Raw genomic sequence first — 16,275 nt, 5'->3', positions numbered from 1 at the left:
CACACACACAGTGTAACTGTCTCTCACTCAGCTCGAGTGCACACACTTGACCCTGGTAACTGCTTGCATTACCAATACGTTGATGGAGTTATTTTATTCTGGTTACTGGACATTCACACCACTGAACCTTTAATGTTGGAGGTCCACTGCTGCTTAAAGGGGAAGTTTATGAGAAAAACAGGAATTACATTTGTTTTGTGTCTCCCGCCACAACAGTGTGTTTACAGCAAGTTCCAATAGTTGTTAGATAGCCACGTTTAACATTCCTACACACATAGAACCACACACAACACACAGAAACGTGCATACACAAGCAAGTACAAGTGTCCGCACGCACCATGTCCCATGTGAAGAAGACGTGTCAGGCAAGCTCAGAGTGAGGAGCTCGACAGTAAATCAAGCACAGATAAGGCATCTCTCTCTCTCAGAGAACACTGCAGAGTCACCATCACTGCCTTATCAGCGTCTGATTTATCAATATTACATTTCAGACCACATTCCCCATCCCAGCATCTGACTGACTGGTGCCAGCGGGGTGCCAGGGTGCCATCTTGGCAAAAGAGAGGGTGGTGTGGGTTTTGTTCTACTTATCTACATTACCTGCTCCACACTTTCAAAGTGAATGAAAATTATAGAACATTTCCCACACAAAAAAATGTGTAAGATTCTACCAACTCTACACAATTCTTAAGGTAACATCCATTGTTTTTGTCAAAATTGCTCAAGCTCAGTAAATTTGGTTGGGAATCATTGATGGAAGGCAATATTCAAACCTTGCCTCTGATTTTCAAAGAAATTGAAGTCAGGACTGAGACTGAACCAGTCAGGAACTATCAAAACCTCTTGGAAAGCCATTCTGGTGTGTCTTTGGCATTAACATTTGTGAAATTGTCCTGCTGAAAAATAAAACTCTATCCCAGGGTTAGGTTTACAGAAGACTGAGGCAGGTTTTGCTCAGACTTTTTACCTGGGCTTTGCTCCTTTCATATTTATTTTGATCCTGACAAACTCCCCAGTCCCTGCTGGTGACAAGCATACCCATAACATGATGCTGACACCACAATACTTGAAAGTCATAGACGAGTTAAGGGCTCGCTTAACAGTTCACTCCATCAAAACAAGAGCACAGAGATTACAAGATGAACAAGAGTTAAAGTATTTGCGCTAATTACATAAATAGAGAAATAACGAAACTTGAAACTTTAATATTGGAGTAACATTGGAGTGAGAAAACAGAGGAAGAGAGGAGGCAAGCTACGATATAAATGGAGAGAGATGAGGGAAGTGTAGAGAAGTTTATTGTGTGCTTTTTAAACATTTGAAAAAGAGGGAAGAATAGCAAGTGAGGGGAGGGGGTGGGGATGGAGTGGCGGTTGAAGAGTGACAAAAGGGTGTGTGGGGGCGGGGGGGGGGGTTGATGAACTTCAAACTGGTCTTTGAGGAAAATGAGAGCGTTTTGGCCCACCAGAGATCACAGGCTGCAATTATATCAGTGTGCCGGTCGGGGTGATGGAGGCGATAGCACAACTAGCAGTCAGGCTAACGGCACAGGAATGCTGGCGCTCACAGCTCAGACCCCGCCCCCCACCTCCTTCCAGCCTCCGCCAGCAGAATACAGCCCTTGACTTCTCTCAAAGCGGTCGTCCAGGGATCAGCAGGGGGTCAGGTACAGGAAGAAGCTGGGGAGTGCAGGACGCTAAATCATCAGCCCATCTGATGGAATTCCCCGTGCTTCCCTCTCACTCTTGTAAAACATTTTTTTTAAATACTTCCATTACTTTTCCAATTTTTGTATATTTCCAATTATGCTCAACAAAAATATAAACGCAACATGTAAAGTGTTGGTCCCATGTTTCATGAGCTGAAATAAAAGATCCAAGAAATGTTCCATATGCACAAAAACGTATTTYTCTCCAATTTTGTGCACAAATTTGTTTACATCTCAGTTAGTGAGTATTTCTACTTTGTCAAGATAATCCATCCACCTGACAGGTGTGGCATATTAGGAAGCTGATTAAAGAGCATGATCATTACACAGGTGCACCTTGTCCTGGGGACAATAAAAGGCAACTCTAAAATGTGCAGTTTTGTCACACAACACAATGTCACAGATGTCTCACGTTTTGAGGGAGCATGCAATTGGCATGCTGACTGCAGGAATGTCCACCATTCCTGCAGTCATCTGTTGCCAGATAATTGWATGTTAATTCCTCTACCATAAGCCGTGTCTAACGTTGTTTTAGAGAATTTGACAGTACGTCCAACCAGCCTCACAACTGCAGACCAAGTGTAACCACACCAGCCCAGGACCTCCACATCAGGCTTCTTTTTTGAGGTTCCCGAGTAGCACAGCGGTCTAAGGAACTGCATCTCAGTGCTAGAGGCATCACAACAGAACCTGGTTTAATTCCAGACTGTATCTCAACCAACCGTGCTTGGGAGTCCCATATGGCGGCACACAATTGGCCCAGCGTCGTCCGGGTTAGGGTTTGGCCCGGGTAGGCCGTCATTGTAAATAAGAATTTGTTCTTAACTGACTTGCCTAGTTAAATAAAGGTTCATTAAAAAATTCTAATTCACCTGTGGGATCGTCTGAGACCAGCCACCTGGACAGCTGATGAAACTGAGGAGTATTTCTGTCTGTAATAAAGCCCTTTAGTGGGGAAAAACTCATTCTGATTGGCTGGGCCTGGCTCCCCAGTGGGTGGGCCTGGATCCCAAGTGGGTGGGCCTGGATCCCAAGTGGGTGGGCCTATGCACTCCCAGGCCTACCCATGGCTACGCCCCTGCCCAGTCATGTGAAATCCATAGATTAGGGCCTAATTCATTTACTTCAATTGATTTTCTTATATGAACTGTAACTCAGTAAAATTGTTGAAATTGTTGCATGTTGCATTCATATTTTTGTTCAGTATATTTCTTGGGATTGTGTATTTTTTACACAGGCATCACCGGTGTGTACACGTATTTAACTTTTGCAAGTTACTTAATCAGAATGGATAGCATGATAGCTATTTACACTGTTATCCAAAATACACATATAACACAGAGACAAGGAGGTTAGAGACAGGAGGGAAGGGTTAGGGGTCAGAGAAATGGATCCAGCTCATACCACCGATGGGGGACATTGGGGTGGACTTGGGGGCCAGTGAGAGGGCGTAGGGCATTGGCTTCCAGAGACTGGTCTTATGAAGGCTCTGTGTGTGCAGAGARATCCCTATCAGTCTAAGGCCTGGAATGGGAAGACACAGAGGTAAATGGCTAATTGATGTAACCATCCCTTCGTGCTACAGTATCCTTACTATATCCACTCCCTCTCTCTAGGATCCTCTTTCTTCCAGACCTGTCCATCTTCACCACAGTCCGACCACAGAACCACGGAATGATCAGATGAGTGCTTACGGTAGAGAAGTATGGATATGTGTGTCTTAAGGGAATTTGTGGGTGAATCCACAAGCCAACAACAATGCGCATCAATCAGTCACCGGATGGCTTCCTGTCTCTCTGTCGACTACTGCCTTTAGATACTCCTCTCTGTTGTCATAGCAACACCTCTCCTCTTTGGGTGTAGAGGGACGGTGGGATCACAAAGAAGGTTGTGCTTCACACTTCACACACATATTCCCAAACAACGTAGTCAGTCCTCCATATTGTTGCCCCGACAGTGGGTTAAACACGTACACTGAAACACACACGTCCACACACCAAACATACACTTTACCTCCCACTCACCCCTCCTCCCTGGGTGGGACTCCATTTCCTTCTCCTGATACATAAATAAATGGAGGGGTATAGTGCCCCAGGACTGGAGAGAGAGAGCGGGGTGGGGGAGAGAGAGTTTGAGAGAGAGAGAGAAAGAGAGAGGGGGAGCGGAGCAGAGGGCTAAAAGTGGTGGAGACGATGAAAAGGGGAAGAAGAGAGGCAGGCAGGTGAGAGGGGGACGGTAATTGTTTCCCAACTCAAGGAAGTGTGGTCTCAGTGCGGCAAGGCTTCCTCTCCCTGTGGAAGCCACCTCTCCCCTCTCAGACATGAGAGAGAGACTGAATCAAACAAATTAACCACAGAACATGACCTGGAATGTACAGCAGAAAAAGAGGGGAGGAGGAGCAGGAGGGAGGGAGAGAGTGTGAATTGACTGAATTAGTTAAACAGCTCTCACTTTGCCGCTACAAACGCCATGTGTGAGGCTGTTCGTGTATGTCTACCCTTACAGAAAAAACATTTTTGGAATACTTCATGTGTAGTTTCATGTTATCACATATTGCTTTACATGTTGTCACATTAACTTCACATAACATGTGATTACATGAAAACGTGTTTTTTGAACAATTAACATGTTCACGTGTGAAATGCATGTGTATTTTCCCTAAGGGTAGTCTATAGTCTACAGACTACAGTGGTCTGAAAATATATAATTCACACAGTTCACCGCAGTAATGGGCTTCAATCATTCAATCACGTTCAGTGTGTGTGTGTGTGTGTGTGTGTGGTGTGTGTGGTGTGTGTGTGTGTGTGTGTGTGTGTTGTGTGTGTGTGTGTGTGTGTGTGTGTGGTGTGTGTGTGTGTGTGTGTGTGTGTGTGTGTGTGTGTGTGTGTGTTCTGTCTGTGTGTGTGTGTGGTGTGTGTGTGTGTGTGTGTGTGTGTGTGTTGTGTGTGTGTGTGTGTGTGTGTGTGTGTGTGTGTGTGTGTGTGTGTGTGTGTGTGTGTGTGTGTGTGTGGTGTGTGTGTGTGTGTGTGTGATAACACAGACAGGCTTAATGTAGACTGTCTGCAGTGCTCAGACATAGACATGTAGGGTAAGGGTTAAGGGGTATGGGGGAGGGAGGGAGGGTGATATTTCCAATCTTAATTAGATTACTATCCGGAGGGCAGTATTTAGGAGGGGGACCAGTCTGATAATCTCCTCATAACTAAATCTAGCAGATGACAGAACTTGCTTTTTAGTGACTTTCAATGTTTACAACTGTGTGTGATTTGGCTACTTTGTTTTGTCGTTATTTATTTACATCACACTACATCATGTCTGTCTGTCTGTCTGTCTGTCTGTCTGTCTGTCTGTCTGTCTTCTGTCCTGTCCTGTCCTGTCTGTCTGTGGTCCTGTCTGTCTGTCCTGTCTGTCTGTCTGTCTTGTCTGTCTGTCCTGTCTGTCGTCCTGTCTGTCTGTCTGTCTGTCTGTCTGTCTGTCTGTCTGTCTGTCTGTCTGTCTGTCTGTCTGTCTGTCTGACGTTCTGTCTATCTGACGGTCTGTGTGTCTGATGGTCTGTGTGTCTGACGGTCTGTGTGTCTGACGGTCTGTGTCTGTGTGTATGTGTGTGTGTTTGTTAGAAGAGAGAGGTTAGGTTGAGGGGAGAACCAAATTAGGTTAATTGAGTTTGTTTTGTTTGGAGGCCTTCCATATGCAGGGAGATCTAAATAAAGGTATGTTTATTAGAGAGAGCGGGTAGAGAAGGAGAGAGAAATACAGGGAGAGAGAGACAGAGTGAGAGAGGAAGAAAAAGAGGGAGAAAAATAAAATATGTACATGTACGCACATGTCTTCTAGGGATCACACACCCCTTCTCTTTTTCTCATCTCCCCCTTCCTTTTCCATAGTTGAGAATAATAGCTCAAAGCACCAAAAATAATTACGCTTTCAAATTTATTCATCTAATTTAAAATGGCTGTCCGCACACTAACTTTGTGTATGGGAGAAAGAGGCTTGATTACGCTAATTCTTGCTGTAAGTGTTGTTTACTGTAGTATCTCTGGCATAGTGATACCAGCTGCCACGGCAACAAACACAGACCTTCACCTGCCAATCAAAGTATCCCGTCAGGCATTAAGATTCCAAACAAAGAGAATCAGAGAAAGGAGTAGGAGTTAGAGGAAAGATGCAGCAATGTCAACGGAATATGTGTTAGAGAGAGAGAGAACGTGCATGTTTTAATCATAACAGCAATGTCAAATGCCCCAAATTATTCTCAAACACACGGATACTGCTCTCTGGTCTGCAGGGACGTAAAAAACTCTCTGAGTGAGAGAGGTGAAGGGGAAGTAAGAGTTCTGTTGGGCTGTGCACCCACCAGTCAGACCGGTTCTGAGTGTAGGCTGCAGATTTCCAGGTGAGTCAGTGAGGCTGTGTTCAGCCCGTGTTCATTTGCCTACTGTACCTGTACATTTGCATGGTGTGTTTTTGCAACGGGAGGTCCAGAGTGCCGAGGGGCCTAACACCCCAGCCATCCATGAGTGCCGCCTACAGGCCACAGCTACCATCACAGCAGCATTATATTTCATAACCAGGAGAGAGGACAGCTCCTACAGCAGGGTTCCCCAACTGGTGTGGTTTTATTTGCCCCCCCCCGCAAGTTTTCTGACCCCCCCCCCTCCCAAAAAATATATAAATATATATATAAAAGATTATAGTAATAATTACATTACATTTCATTGTTGAACATGACAGACTATAAAATCACCAGGAAATCAGCTCCAATTGATTGTATTTTTTTAAAATTTGTTCCCAAATATTCCCATGCATAGTAGAGAGACGTGATTGTATACAACTGTAAGCAAGGTTGGAAATTATTATGTTCTAGTCAAATATTATATCTGTTTGGGATTCTTGCGATCAATTTGCGGTCCACAATTGATCTGTAATTATGTTCTGGCCCCCCGACCAGCCGCTCAAGAAAAAAATGGTCCTTTTGCTGAAACTAGTTGATGATCGAGCTACAATGTCTGGTGATTTTCATCCTTGTCTTCTAATCACACTGATAACACCTGGCTAAGCAGGTATGTGGACTCTCCAGCGCCAATACATGACATCAGTTGATCAATTAGGTGCAAGTGGGGAGGAAAACCAGCAGAATTGTGCATCTCGAGAACAGGGCTTGTTCATGACCTGATATTCAGTATACTGTAGGCCTATATCAGAATGTCATAGCTAGACTCATTCAGAACCAGAGCGTGTTACTTCAGCAAAGCACAGCAGCAGCTGTCTCCCAGTGTCTCCCAGTGTCCTCCATCCATAGGGGTTGACTGTAATTACTTTGTGACCACTCAGTTCAACCTGTCACAGCTACGGTCACATGACTAGGACTCCAGACTTGTCGCTACACGAACGCTAATCTGGAAGATCTGAGAGGCTGAATCAATCTTCCATTCCGGCTCTATTGATCTTCTCTCCTCTGTCTACCGTTACACTTTCTCTTCTCTCAGTTTTCTGGCCTGCTTTTGCAGTAATGGATACTGAAGACATCAGGCACGTTTAACATTAATGCTGTGGGCTTATTTGTTAAAATACCTCCCCTCCCCTTATACAGACAGAAATACACACACATGCACATACACACACCCAACACAGACACAGACACAGACACAGACACACACACACACACCACACACACACACACACCACACACACCACACACACACACACACACACCACACACACACACACACACACACACACACAACACACACACACACACACACACACACACACACACACACACACACACACACACACACACCACACACACACCCACACACACACACATTGAACAAAGGTCTCTCTAAATTGAAAGGGGTTTGGCTAAACGTCAAAGAGGAGCTGCCTCTCTTGTTGTTGCAGTAGCCATGAAATGATTAGCCTCAGCTAATGGCTCTTATCTCCGCAGCAAGACTTATCATGGATGTTCAAAGCCCTGCTCCTCCAGGTGGGTCTTATTTTAGGGGTTATTACAGCTCACTCTGCCCAGAGTAATGAGCTCGATCTGGGCTGAACGAGAACGACAAGGGGGCCAAGAGGAATGGAAGTACAAACCAACATTAGAGAGCAATTCCACTGGGCACAGACATCATTTCAATGTCTAGTTTTGATTTACATTTGGTAAAATTAACAAAAACATTTCCCCATGTCATTGGTTGAAAGTTAGGTTAAAAAATATATGAAATTCTCTTATGTTGATGATTTTTTGCAAATCCAACAATTTTCTACATTGATTCAAGGTCCTCACATAGTTTAAAAAAAATGAAATGATGTGGAAACATCGTCGATTCAACCAGTTTTATGTCTTTGTACATGCCGATGTGGCCAGTGTGTGTGTATGTGTGTGTATGCACATATGTATGTGTGTGTGTCGGTATGTGTGTGGTGTGTGTACACGCAACATGCATGTATATATAATGTACTAATCTCTCTTGCCTGCAGTTTTTTTATAAACTCAGTAAGATTGACCAAACAGAAAGAAGATTAACAAAGGCTCCGGCCAGAGCATTCCAAACGGTCTAAACCACAACTCACAAAGAAAAAGAGAACGAGAAAATACATTAGAAAGAGAGGTGAACGTCAGAGAAAAACAGAGCGAGAGAATAAAACAGAAAAATACTGGGAGAGAGAGAGAAACTGAAATACACAAAGGAAAGAGAGAAATGGGATGAGATGGAGACAGAAAGAGAGAAATGGGATGAGATGGAGACAGAAAGAGAGAAATGGGATGAGATGGAGACAGAAAGAGAGAAATGGGATGAGATGGAGACAGAAAGAGAGAAATGGGATGAGATGGAGACAGAAAGAGAGGGAGACAAAGAGCACAAAGACACAAACAGAGGGCGAGAGATCTGTTTCCTATTCCGAGGCCTCTTGCTCAGAGCTAACGGCACGCGCCCCTCTTTCATCCCTTCATCCTGATTGGAACAGGAAGACATGAGCCGAATCCAGGGGCCAGCAGGCGCCACCCGCCGCAACTCTCAACCAATCACGGGCCAGGACAGCCTGGGGGGCCACAGGGGCCAGAGAACACAGAGGGCCCATCTGAGTAATCTAACTTCACTCTGCATTAGAATACTGAAATACTCTAACGTGGGTTAAACTGTTCATGCACAGGGCAAGCATTGATGCAGCAGGGCTTTAATCAACCAACACACATCCAGGGTTGGATAGATTACTTTCTAAATGTAATCCTTTACAGTTACAAGTTACCTGTCAGAAACATAACTTTTGCATAACTTAATCTCAGTAACGTAATCAGATTGCTTTCTGATACTTTTGGATTACTTTCCCCTTAAAACTTCTTGACGCACGGATCCCTTTAGCGGGATCATTTTCATAAACAACCACTGAATTGCAGAGCGCCAAATTTAAAAMAAAWTKCAAAAAAWATTTATATTCATGAAATCACAAGTTTAATATAGCAAAACAAAACTTAGCTTGTTGTTAATCCACCTGTCGTGTCAGATTTTGAAAATATGCTTTACAGTGAAAGCAATCCAAGCGTTTGTGTGAGTTTATCGATCACTAGACAAAACATTAAGAACACCTAGCAGCAATGTAGATTGGTCACGAAAGCCAGAAAAGCAATAAAATTAATCGCTTACCTTTGATGATCTTCGGATGTTTGCACTCACGAGACTCCCAGTTACACAATAAATGTTCCTTTTGTTCGATAAAGATCATTTTTATATAAAAAAAAACTCTATTTGTTTGGCGCGTTATGTTCAGTATTCCACAGCCTTAGGCAGGTCATCAAGGCTTGACAAAATTTCCAAATAGTATCCGTAAAGTTCGTAGAAACATGTCAAACGATTTTAATAATCAATTCTCAGGTTGTTTTTAACATCAATAATCGATAAAATTTCAACCGGACTGTAAACTATTCAATACAGGAGAGAAATAAAATGTCGAGCAACCAGTGTCGCGCGCATGAACTAATGGAAGGACATCCGTCTATCCACTGACGCGTTTTGATAAATCTCGCTCATTTTTCAGAATAAAAGCTTGAAACTATGTCTAAAGACTGTTCACACCCTGAGGGAGCCATTGGAAAAGGAATCTGGTTGATATCSCTTTAAATGGACGAAAGGCAGGCAATGGAACAGTGATTTTTCAAAATAAGAGTCACTTCCGTGTTGGATTTCCTCAGGTTTTCGCCTGCAAAATCAGTTCTGTTATACTCACAGACAATATTTTGACAGTTTTGGAAACTTTAGAGTGTCTTCTATCCTACTCTGTCAATTATATGCATATTCTAGCATCTGGACCTGAGAAATAGGCAGCTTACATTGGAAACGTTATTTTTCCAAACATAAAAATTCTGCCCCCTAGCTTCAAGAGGCATTCGAAGAAGACAAAAAAGATCCATCAAATGCATTTGATGTGTCATCATAGCGGTCTCTGGCTAGACTCGCTCAGGTAGAACAAACTTAAACATGTGCATTTTTTTCAATGCTGAATGGAATGTCATTGAGAAACAGAGAGGTGTCATACAGTGGAGGCTCCTCAGAGGAGGAAGGGGAGCATTTCATAAAAATAAAAATTGTGAAACATTAAAAAAGTTATCCTTTTTAGATAAAACTATACTAAAACTATACTAAATATATTCACGTCACCAAATAATTGATTAAAACACACTGTTTAGCAATGAAGGTCTACAGTAGCCTCAGCAGCACTCTGTAGGGTAGCACCATGGTGTAGCTGGAGGACAGCTAGTTTCCGTCCTCCTCTGGGTACACTGACTTCAAWACAAAACCTAAGTGGCTCATGGTTTTCACCCCCTTCCATAGACTTACACAGTAATTATGACAACTCCCGGAGGACGTCCTCCAACCTATCAAAGCTCTTGCAGCATGAACTGACATGCTGTCCACCCAATCAAAGGGTGAGAGAATGAATGTTTAAATATCGAACAAAAATATAAACGCAACTTGCAACAATTTCATCGATTTTACTGAGTTACAGTTTATATAAGGAAATCAGTCAATTAAAATAAATAAATTAGGCCCTAATCTATGGTTTTCACATTACTGGGCAGGGGCGCAGCCATGGGTGGGCCTGGGAGGGAATAGGCCCACCCACTTGGGAGCCAGGCCCACCCACTGAGGAGCCAGGCCCAGCCAATCAGAATGAGTTTTCCCCCACAAAAGGGCATTATTACAGACAGAAATACTCCTCAGTTTCATCAGCTGTCTGGGTAGATGGTCTCAGACGATTCCGCAGGTGAAGAAGCCGGATGTGGAGGTCCTGGGCTGGTGTGGTTACACGTAGTCTGCGGTTGTGAGGCTGGTTGGACAAACTGCCAAATTCTCTAAAATGACGTTGGACACGGCTTATGGTAGAGAAATTAACATTAAATTATCTGGCAACAGCTTTGGTGGACATTCCTGCAGTCAGCATGCTCCCTCAAAACTTGAGACATCTGTGGCATTGTGTTGTGTGACAAAACTGCTCATTTTAGAGTGTCATTTTATTGTCCCCAGCAGAAGGTGCACCTGTGTAATGATCATGCTGTTTAATCAGCTTCTTGATATGCCACACCTGACAGGTGGATGGATTATCTTGGCAAACGAGAAATCCTCACTAACTGGGATGTAAACAAATTTGTGCACAATGTTTGAGAGAAATAAGCTTTTCGGGGATCTTTTATTTCAGCTCATGAAACATGGGACCAACTCTTTACATGTTGAGCTTATATTTTTGTTCAGTACAGTACTGAAAGCGTGAGCTACAGCTAGCTAGCACTGCAATGCATAAGTCGTTTACTCAACGAGAGAGAAAGACAATAGTAGAACAGTTTTGAACAAATTCATTTCTTCAAAAATGAAGAAGTGAGACAGAGATTGATATTTCATTGTGTTTTTTTTTCAATTTAATTTTCACTTACTTAGCTAGTGAATGCTAGTAAATCTAGATAGTTTAGCCTACTCAAACAGAAAGCGATGCTATGTTAGCTAGCTGAATATGGCTATCCAACACTGGAACTCTTCCAAGTCAAAGGCTGGAGGAAAATTTAGATCAGAAAGACCAGAGAGTATTAACATAAAGAATAAAAACAAGGTGGGATAGGAGGAGGAAGAGGAGGAGGAGAGGAGGAGGAGGAAGAGGAGAAGTGGGAGCAAGTAAAGACAGAGGGGGTGGGGGGGTGGTCTGGTCTGGTCTGGCACCAGAATCCTATTGGCAGTGGGACAGACCCAGAGATGAGAGGAACAGGAAAGAGAAGCCGTGTTCGTGTTTGCAAACAGTTTCGCTTTATTAGGATGAATAGGAAAGAAAGGATTAGCAGGGGAAGAAAATGAACGAATGAACCAAAATGTGTATTCCATAAGTCAAAACTACATCCAGATGAGAGCGGGCCGGCTAACCTCTTCCAGATGAAGCAGTCTGAATGTCTATTCCTCCTCCCAGTTCACTCAGGCCTTAAATCAACTGCACCTTCCATTCAATAAACACAGATTATGGATATTAATACACATTGAGAAGGAGATGGATAGTCTGACACTGGAGTCTGTCAATGGATGTCCTCCTCACATGAAAATGCTGAAATGTTAAGCGAATTAATAAGGAGACATATATTATAGTGAAAATGGATGAGTGGGTTGGGGATGAACTGGGCACCATAAGCTTGGCTGCTGGCACAGTAATCACAGTGCTATTCAGGTTTATCAATTTAACATTAGTCATACTGAAGTACACCAACCAAAAGTCACTGGCTACAATATCGAACATGCACATTAGACATTATACTGAGCTGAGTGTCTTCACTGAGCTGAGGACCTGCAGTACTCTGCTCTGGTCTTGTCTAATGTCCTCACAGCCCAGCAGTAGCACAGTGTTGTGTTGGTTTGTTGTCAGGAGGATAGTTGATGTTTTGGTGTGGGGGAGCTCATCTGTATCTGCGTGTGTCCTGGCTCTTCATCACCACTCATTTCCATGGCAATCCTTCACCTCGCCGTCTCCACGACGTCTGGCTCATCTGTTACTTCAAAGGCCCTGGCAGACGCCTCAGACCTGTTCCCAGCGATAAGGCAACACCTCAACCGTAACTTCAAACACCTCCTTTAGCTCTCACCACTATCCTTTCGCCCCATCTCCTCAACACTGGAGCGGGTGGCGCAGGGGAGTGGGCGTGGAACGCCTGTCCTCAGTCCCACTAGACAAAGCTGTCAAAAGCCACAATCAAGAGCAAGGAGGTGGAAAAGAACATTAATATTGGGCTGGGATATGGCTGGGCTAATGCTGGAACATGGGTAAGAAGATACACCCACATCTTGTTTTTGGTGGCGAGGTGCGGGAGGGGGCACTCACTGTCTGGGCCTGTTTTAAACACATACTGTCTGGGCCTGTTTTAAACACATACTGTCTGGGCCTGTTTTACCCACATACTGTCTGGGCCTGCTTTACCCACATACTGTCTGGGCCTGCCTTAGTACTGTTCTGGGCTGCGATTACCACATTTTAACTGTCTGCTGGACACGAGTGCTCTTACATCTGTCTTGGCCCGTTATTTACCAATTACTGTCTGATTCGTGGGACCTGCCCTTTACCCATCTCTTACTGTCTGGGCATATTGTCTTATACTTGCACCTGGCCTGGTGCCGTGGTTAGAGCCCACTTTACATGCACTGGGCGCAATGCTTTACCCAACGTCTGACCTGGGCCTGCTTACCCACATTACTGTCATGGACCTGCTTGCCCCCACTTTACTTCATGGGCCGTGCTTTACTGATCTCGTGGTGTGTTGCTATACCACCTTAACTGTCTGGGCCTGCTTTAGCTGTCTGGGCGTGCTTGCACTTACTGTCTGGGCGGCCGCTTTACTGTCTGGAGGTCTGCTATACCCACTTACTGTCGTGGGCCTGCTGTACTGTCTGGGCCGTACTTTACTGTCTGGGGGCCTGGCTCTTTACCTGTCTGGAGCGGCTGCATTGTTGAACCGACTTATTGTCTGGGCCTGCTTTACTGTCTGGGCCTGCTTTACCCACTTACTGTCTGGGCCTGCTTTACCCACTTACTGTCTGGGCCTGCTTTACAGTCTGGGTCTGCTTTATCCTGAATCCCCTGCATGTAATGTTTCTAAGAAGGAGAGTGGATGGAGACCAACGGTTCTGTGTCTCCTCTATAAAGAGATTGAACATGTCCAAGACAGGCTGCCGTGGGGGCTGTCCATCCACCAAATCATTCAAAACTTCAGTCAGCCCCCCCCCCTTCCTCCATCACCACCACAGAAAAGGAAAAAGGAAAGAAAGAAATCTTCAATTCTAATGGTTCATTTCCATGGGACACTACCCTGAAGCTCTGAGCCTGACTGTAGACCCCTCTACCCTACTCCCCTGTTCCCTCTCCCTCAAAGCTCCCCGTTCGTCCATCTTCCCCCACTCTCCCCCCTTCGGTACAGAATGGGAATCTGAGTTGCGAGTGTGACTAATCTGATTTCCTCATTGAATTTCCCTTCCCGAAGAACGAACACACAGTTGGATCTGGCGGTATAGTATATGTAAAGGTGAGGCTGGATGGGATGGGATCAATTTCACAATATTGATATTAGTCCGTATCAATATACACCATATAAAACAACACCACCCCCTATGTGGTCAAACACACAAAAGGAGGAGGAACAGGAGGAAGATGGGATGTGTTTCTCCTACATCATCACTCACTGTCTTTTGCTCAATGTCTCCCTCTTTAAACCTCTTCCCTCCTCCTCGCAGTTGTCTCCACCATCCCTCGCTCCCTCTGTGTGCCTACATGCGATAAAGCTGTGCACACACACCTGATTAAGATGCAGAGATGAAGCGAGGGAAGGAAAAAAGAAAAGAGGGATAGAGAAAGGAAAAACAGAGAGCGAGAAAAAGGACTTCTCAGCAAAGTAAACACTAAGTGAATGAACCTATCAGAATATTGACACAAGCAGGCACGTTTATAAAACAGATTAGGAGAGAGGAGAGAGTCAGGGGAAAGAGGAGAGAGCTAGTGGGGAGAGGAGAGAGTCAGGGGTGTGTGACTTTGAACTTATTATTTCAGTCTCATTTCAAACGCTGTTGAACTATTTCTCAGTCATTTCAACCGCTGTTTGAACTATGTATTCAGTCATTTTCAACTGTGCGAATTCGATACTATGTATTTCATCATTCAACCGGCTTTCATCGAACAAGCACTACGTTTGAATCTTGAAATGATCAATTTATGCCAGTTTCCACACCCATTTCGAGACCGGGCAAGGGAACGAATGAACAGAGTGTCAAACAGCCGTGGAAGGATGCAAAATAACAGAGACTGCAACAGCTTTGATGTAAGGATAGATTTTCAAGTAGCGTTTCCACTTTCACCAGGTGTCTGAATCAACTATGATGAATGTATTATACAACAGTGCGATTTCAGTCCACCACCCGTGGCATCGAGAAACGCTACATGTATTAATCAGTCCATTCAATGCTGGAGGTCTGGCTAGTGAGAGACTAAAGCTGTATTCAGTCATTTCCGCTGGTTTTATGAACGTATGTGTATTGTCATCATGGTTCTACTTCTGGGTGGATTTGGGAACCTTGAGTAGTTTCAGTTCATTTTGTGCAACTCTGAGTGGGTGTGAAGGTGTGAAAGACTATGATAATTCAGGGTCATTTTCAACGCTGGTGATAACTACTGTATTTCAGTCAAAGATCTGTGATTCCTACAAAGATACAAACACACAGACACTGACGCAGACACTCAAAACGACACACAAAGGAAATATCATCAACACAAGATGTGTCTGATGAACCCAGTATTGTAACAACTAAACACAGATGCATGATTATATTATATATAACAACATTTAGGTCAATATACAATACAGCACATTGACAAAATGCTTTATGTAGTAAAGTATTAGAAAGAAAAGCACATCACACACACCAGATAACTATCTGGACAATCTGCATTGCATTGCAGTAACTCTTTAGACTCATCACAACGCTGCGCTCCTGTTTATTATCCATCTGTTACCAGCACTTTACTCCTACCTATATTACAATCTACCTCAGTTACCTCATACCCCTGCACATCCACTCGGTACTGATACACTGTGTAAATAGCAAAGTTATCATTACGCATTGTCTATTATTCCTTGTGTTATTATCTTTCTATATTTGTATATTTTCTTTCTCTCTGCATTTGGGAAGGCCCGTAATAGCATTTCACTGTTAGTCTGCACCTGTGTTTACGAAGCATGTGACAAATACAATTCGATTTTGATTCGACACCCACACACAAATAAACTTTCAGAAATAAACATCACATGCACACAGGAACGGTCATGGGCTGTGAATGACAGCCATCTGCAGACTGACTGTCTGCCTGCGGGCTTATAGTAGCGGGCACAGTTCAGGGGCATAACAGCCACAGAATCCCATTCTGCATGTGCCACTTCAAAGGCAAGGAACTCAGTCTACTGCAGCCAGTGGGCAAGCAATGTAGGGTTTGGGGGGGGGGGGGGGTTGGAACAACAACGCTATTTGGCTCCGAGTGCCAGGGAAGCAGGACGTTTA

This window comes from Salvelinus sp. IW2-2015, linkage group LG11 (assembly GCF_002910315.2).
Source record: "Salvelinus sp. IW2-2015 linkage group LG11, ASM291031v2, whole genome shotgun sequence".
Lineage (NCBI taxonomy): Eukaryota > Metazoa > Chordata > Actinopteri > Salmoniformes > Salmonidae > Salvelinus > Salvelinus sp. IW2-2015.
Note: the sequence above shows the minus strand (reverse complement) of the source record.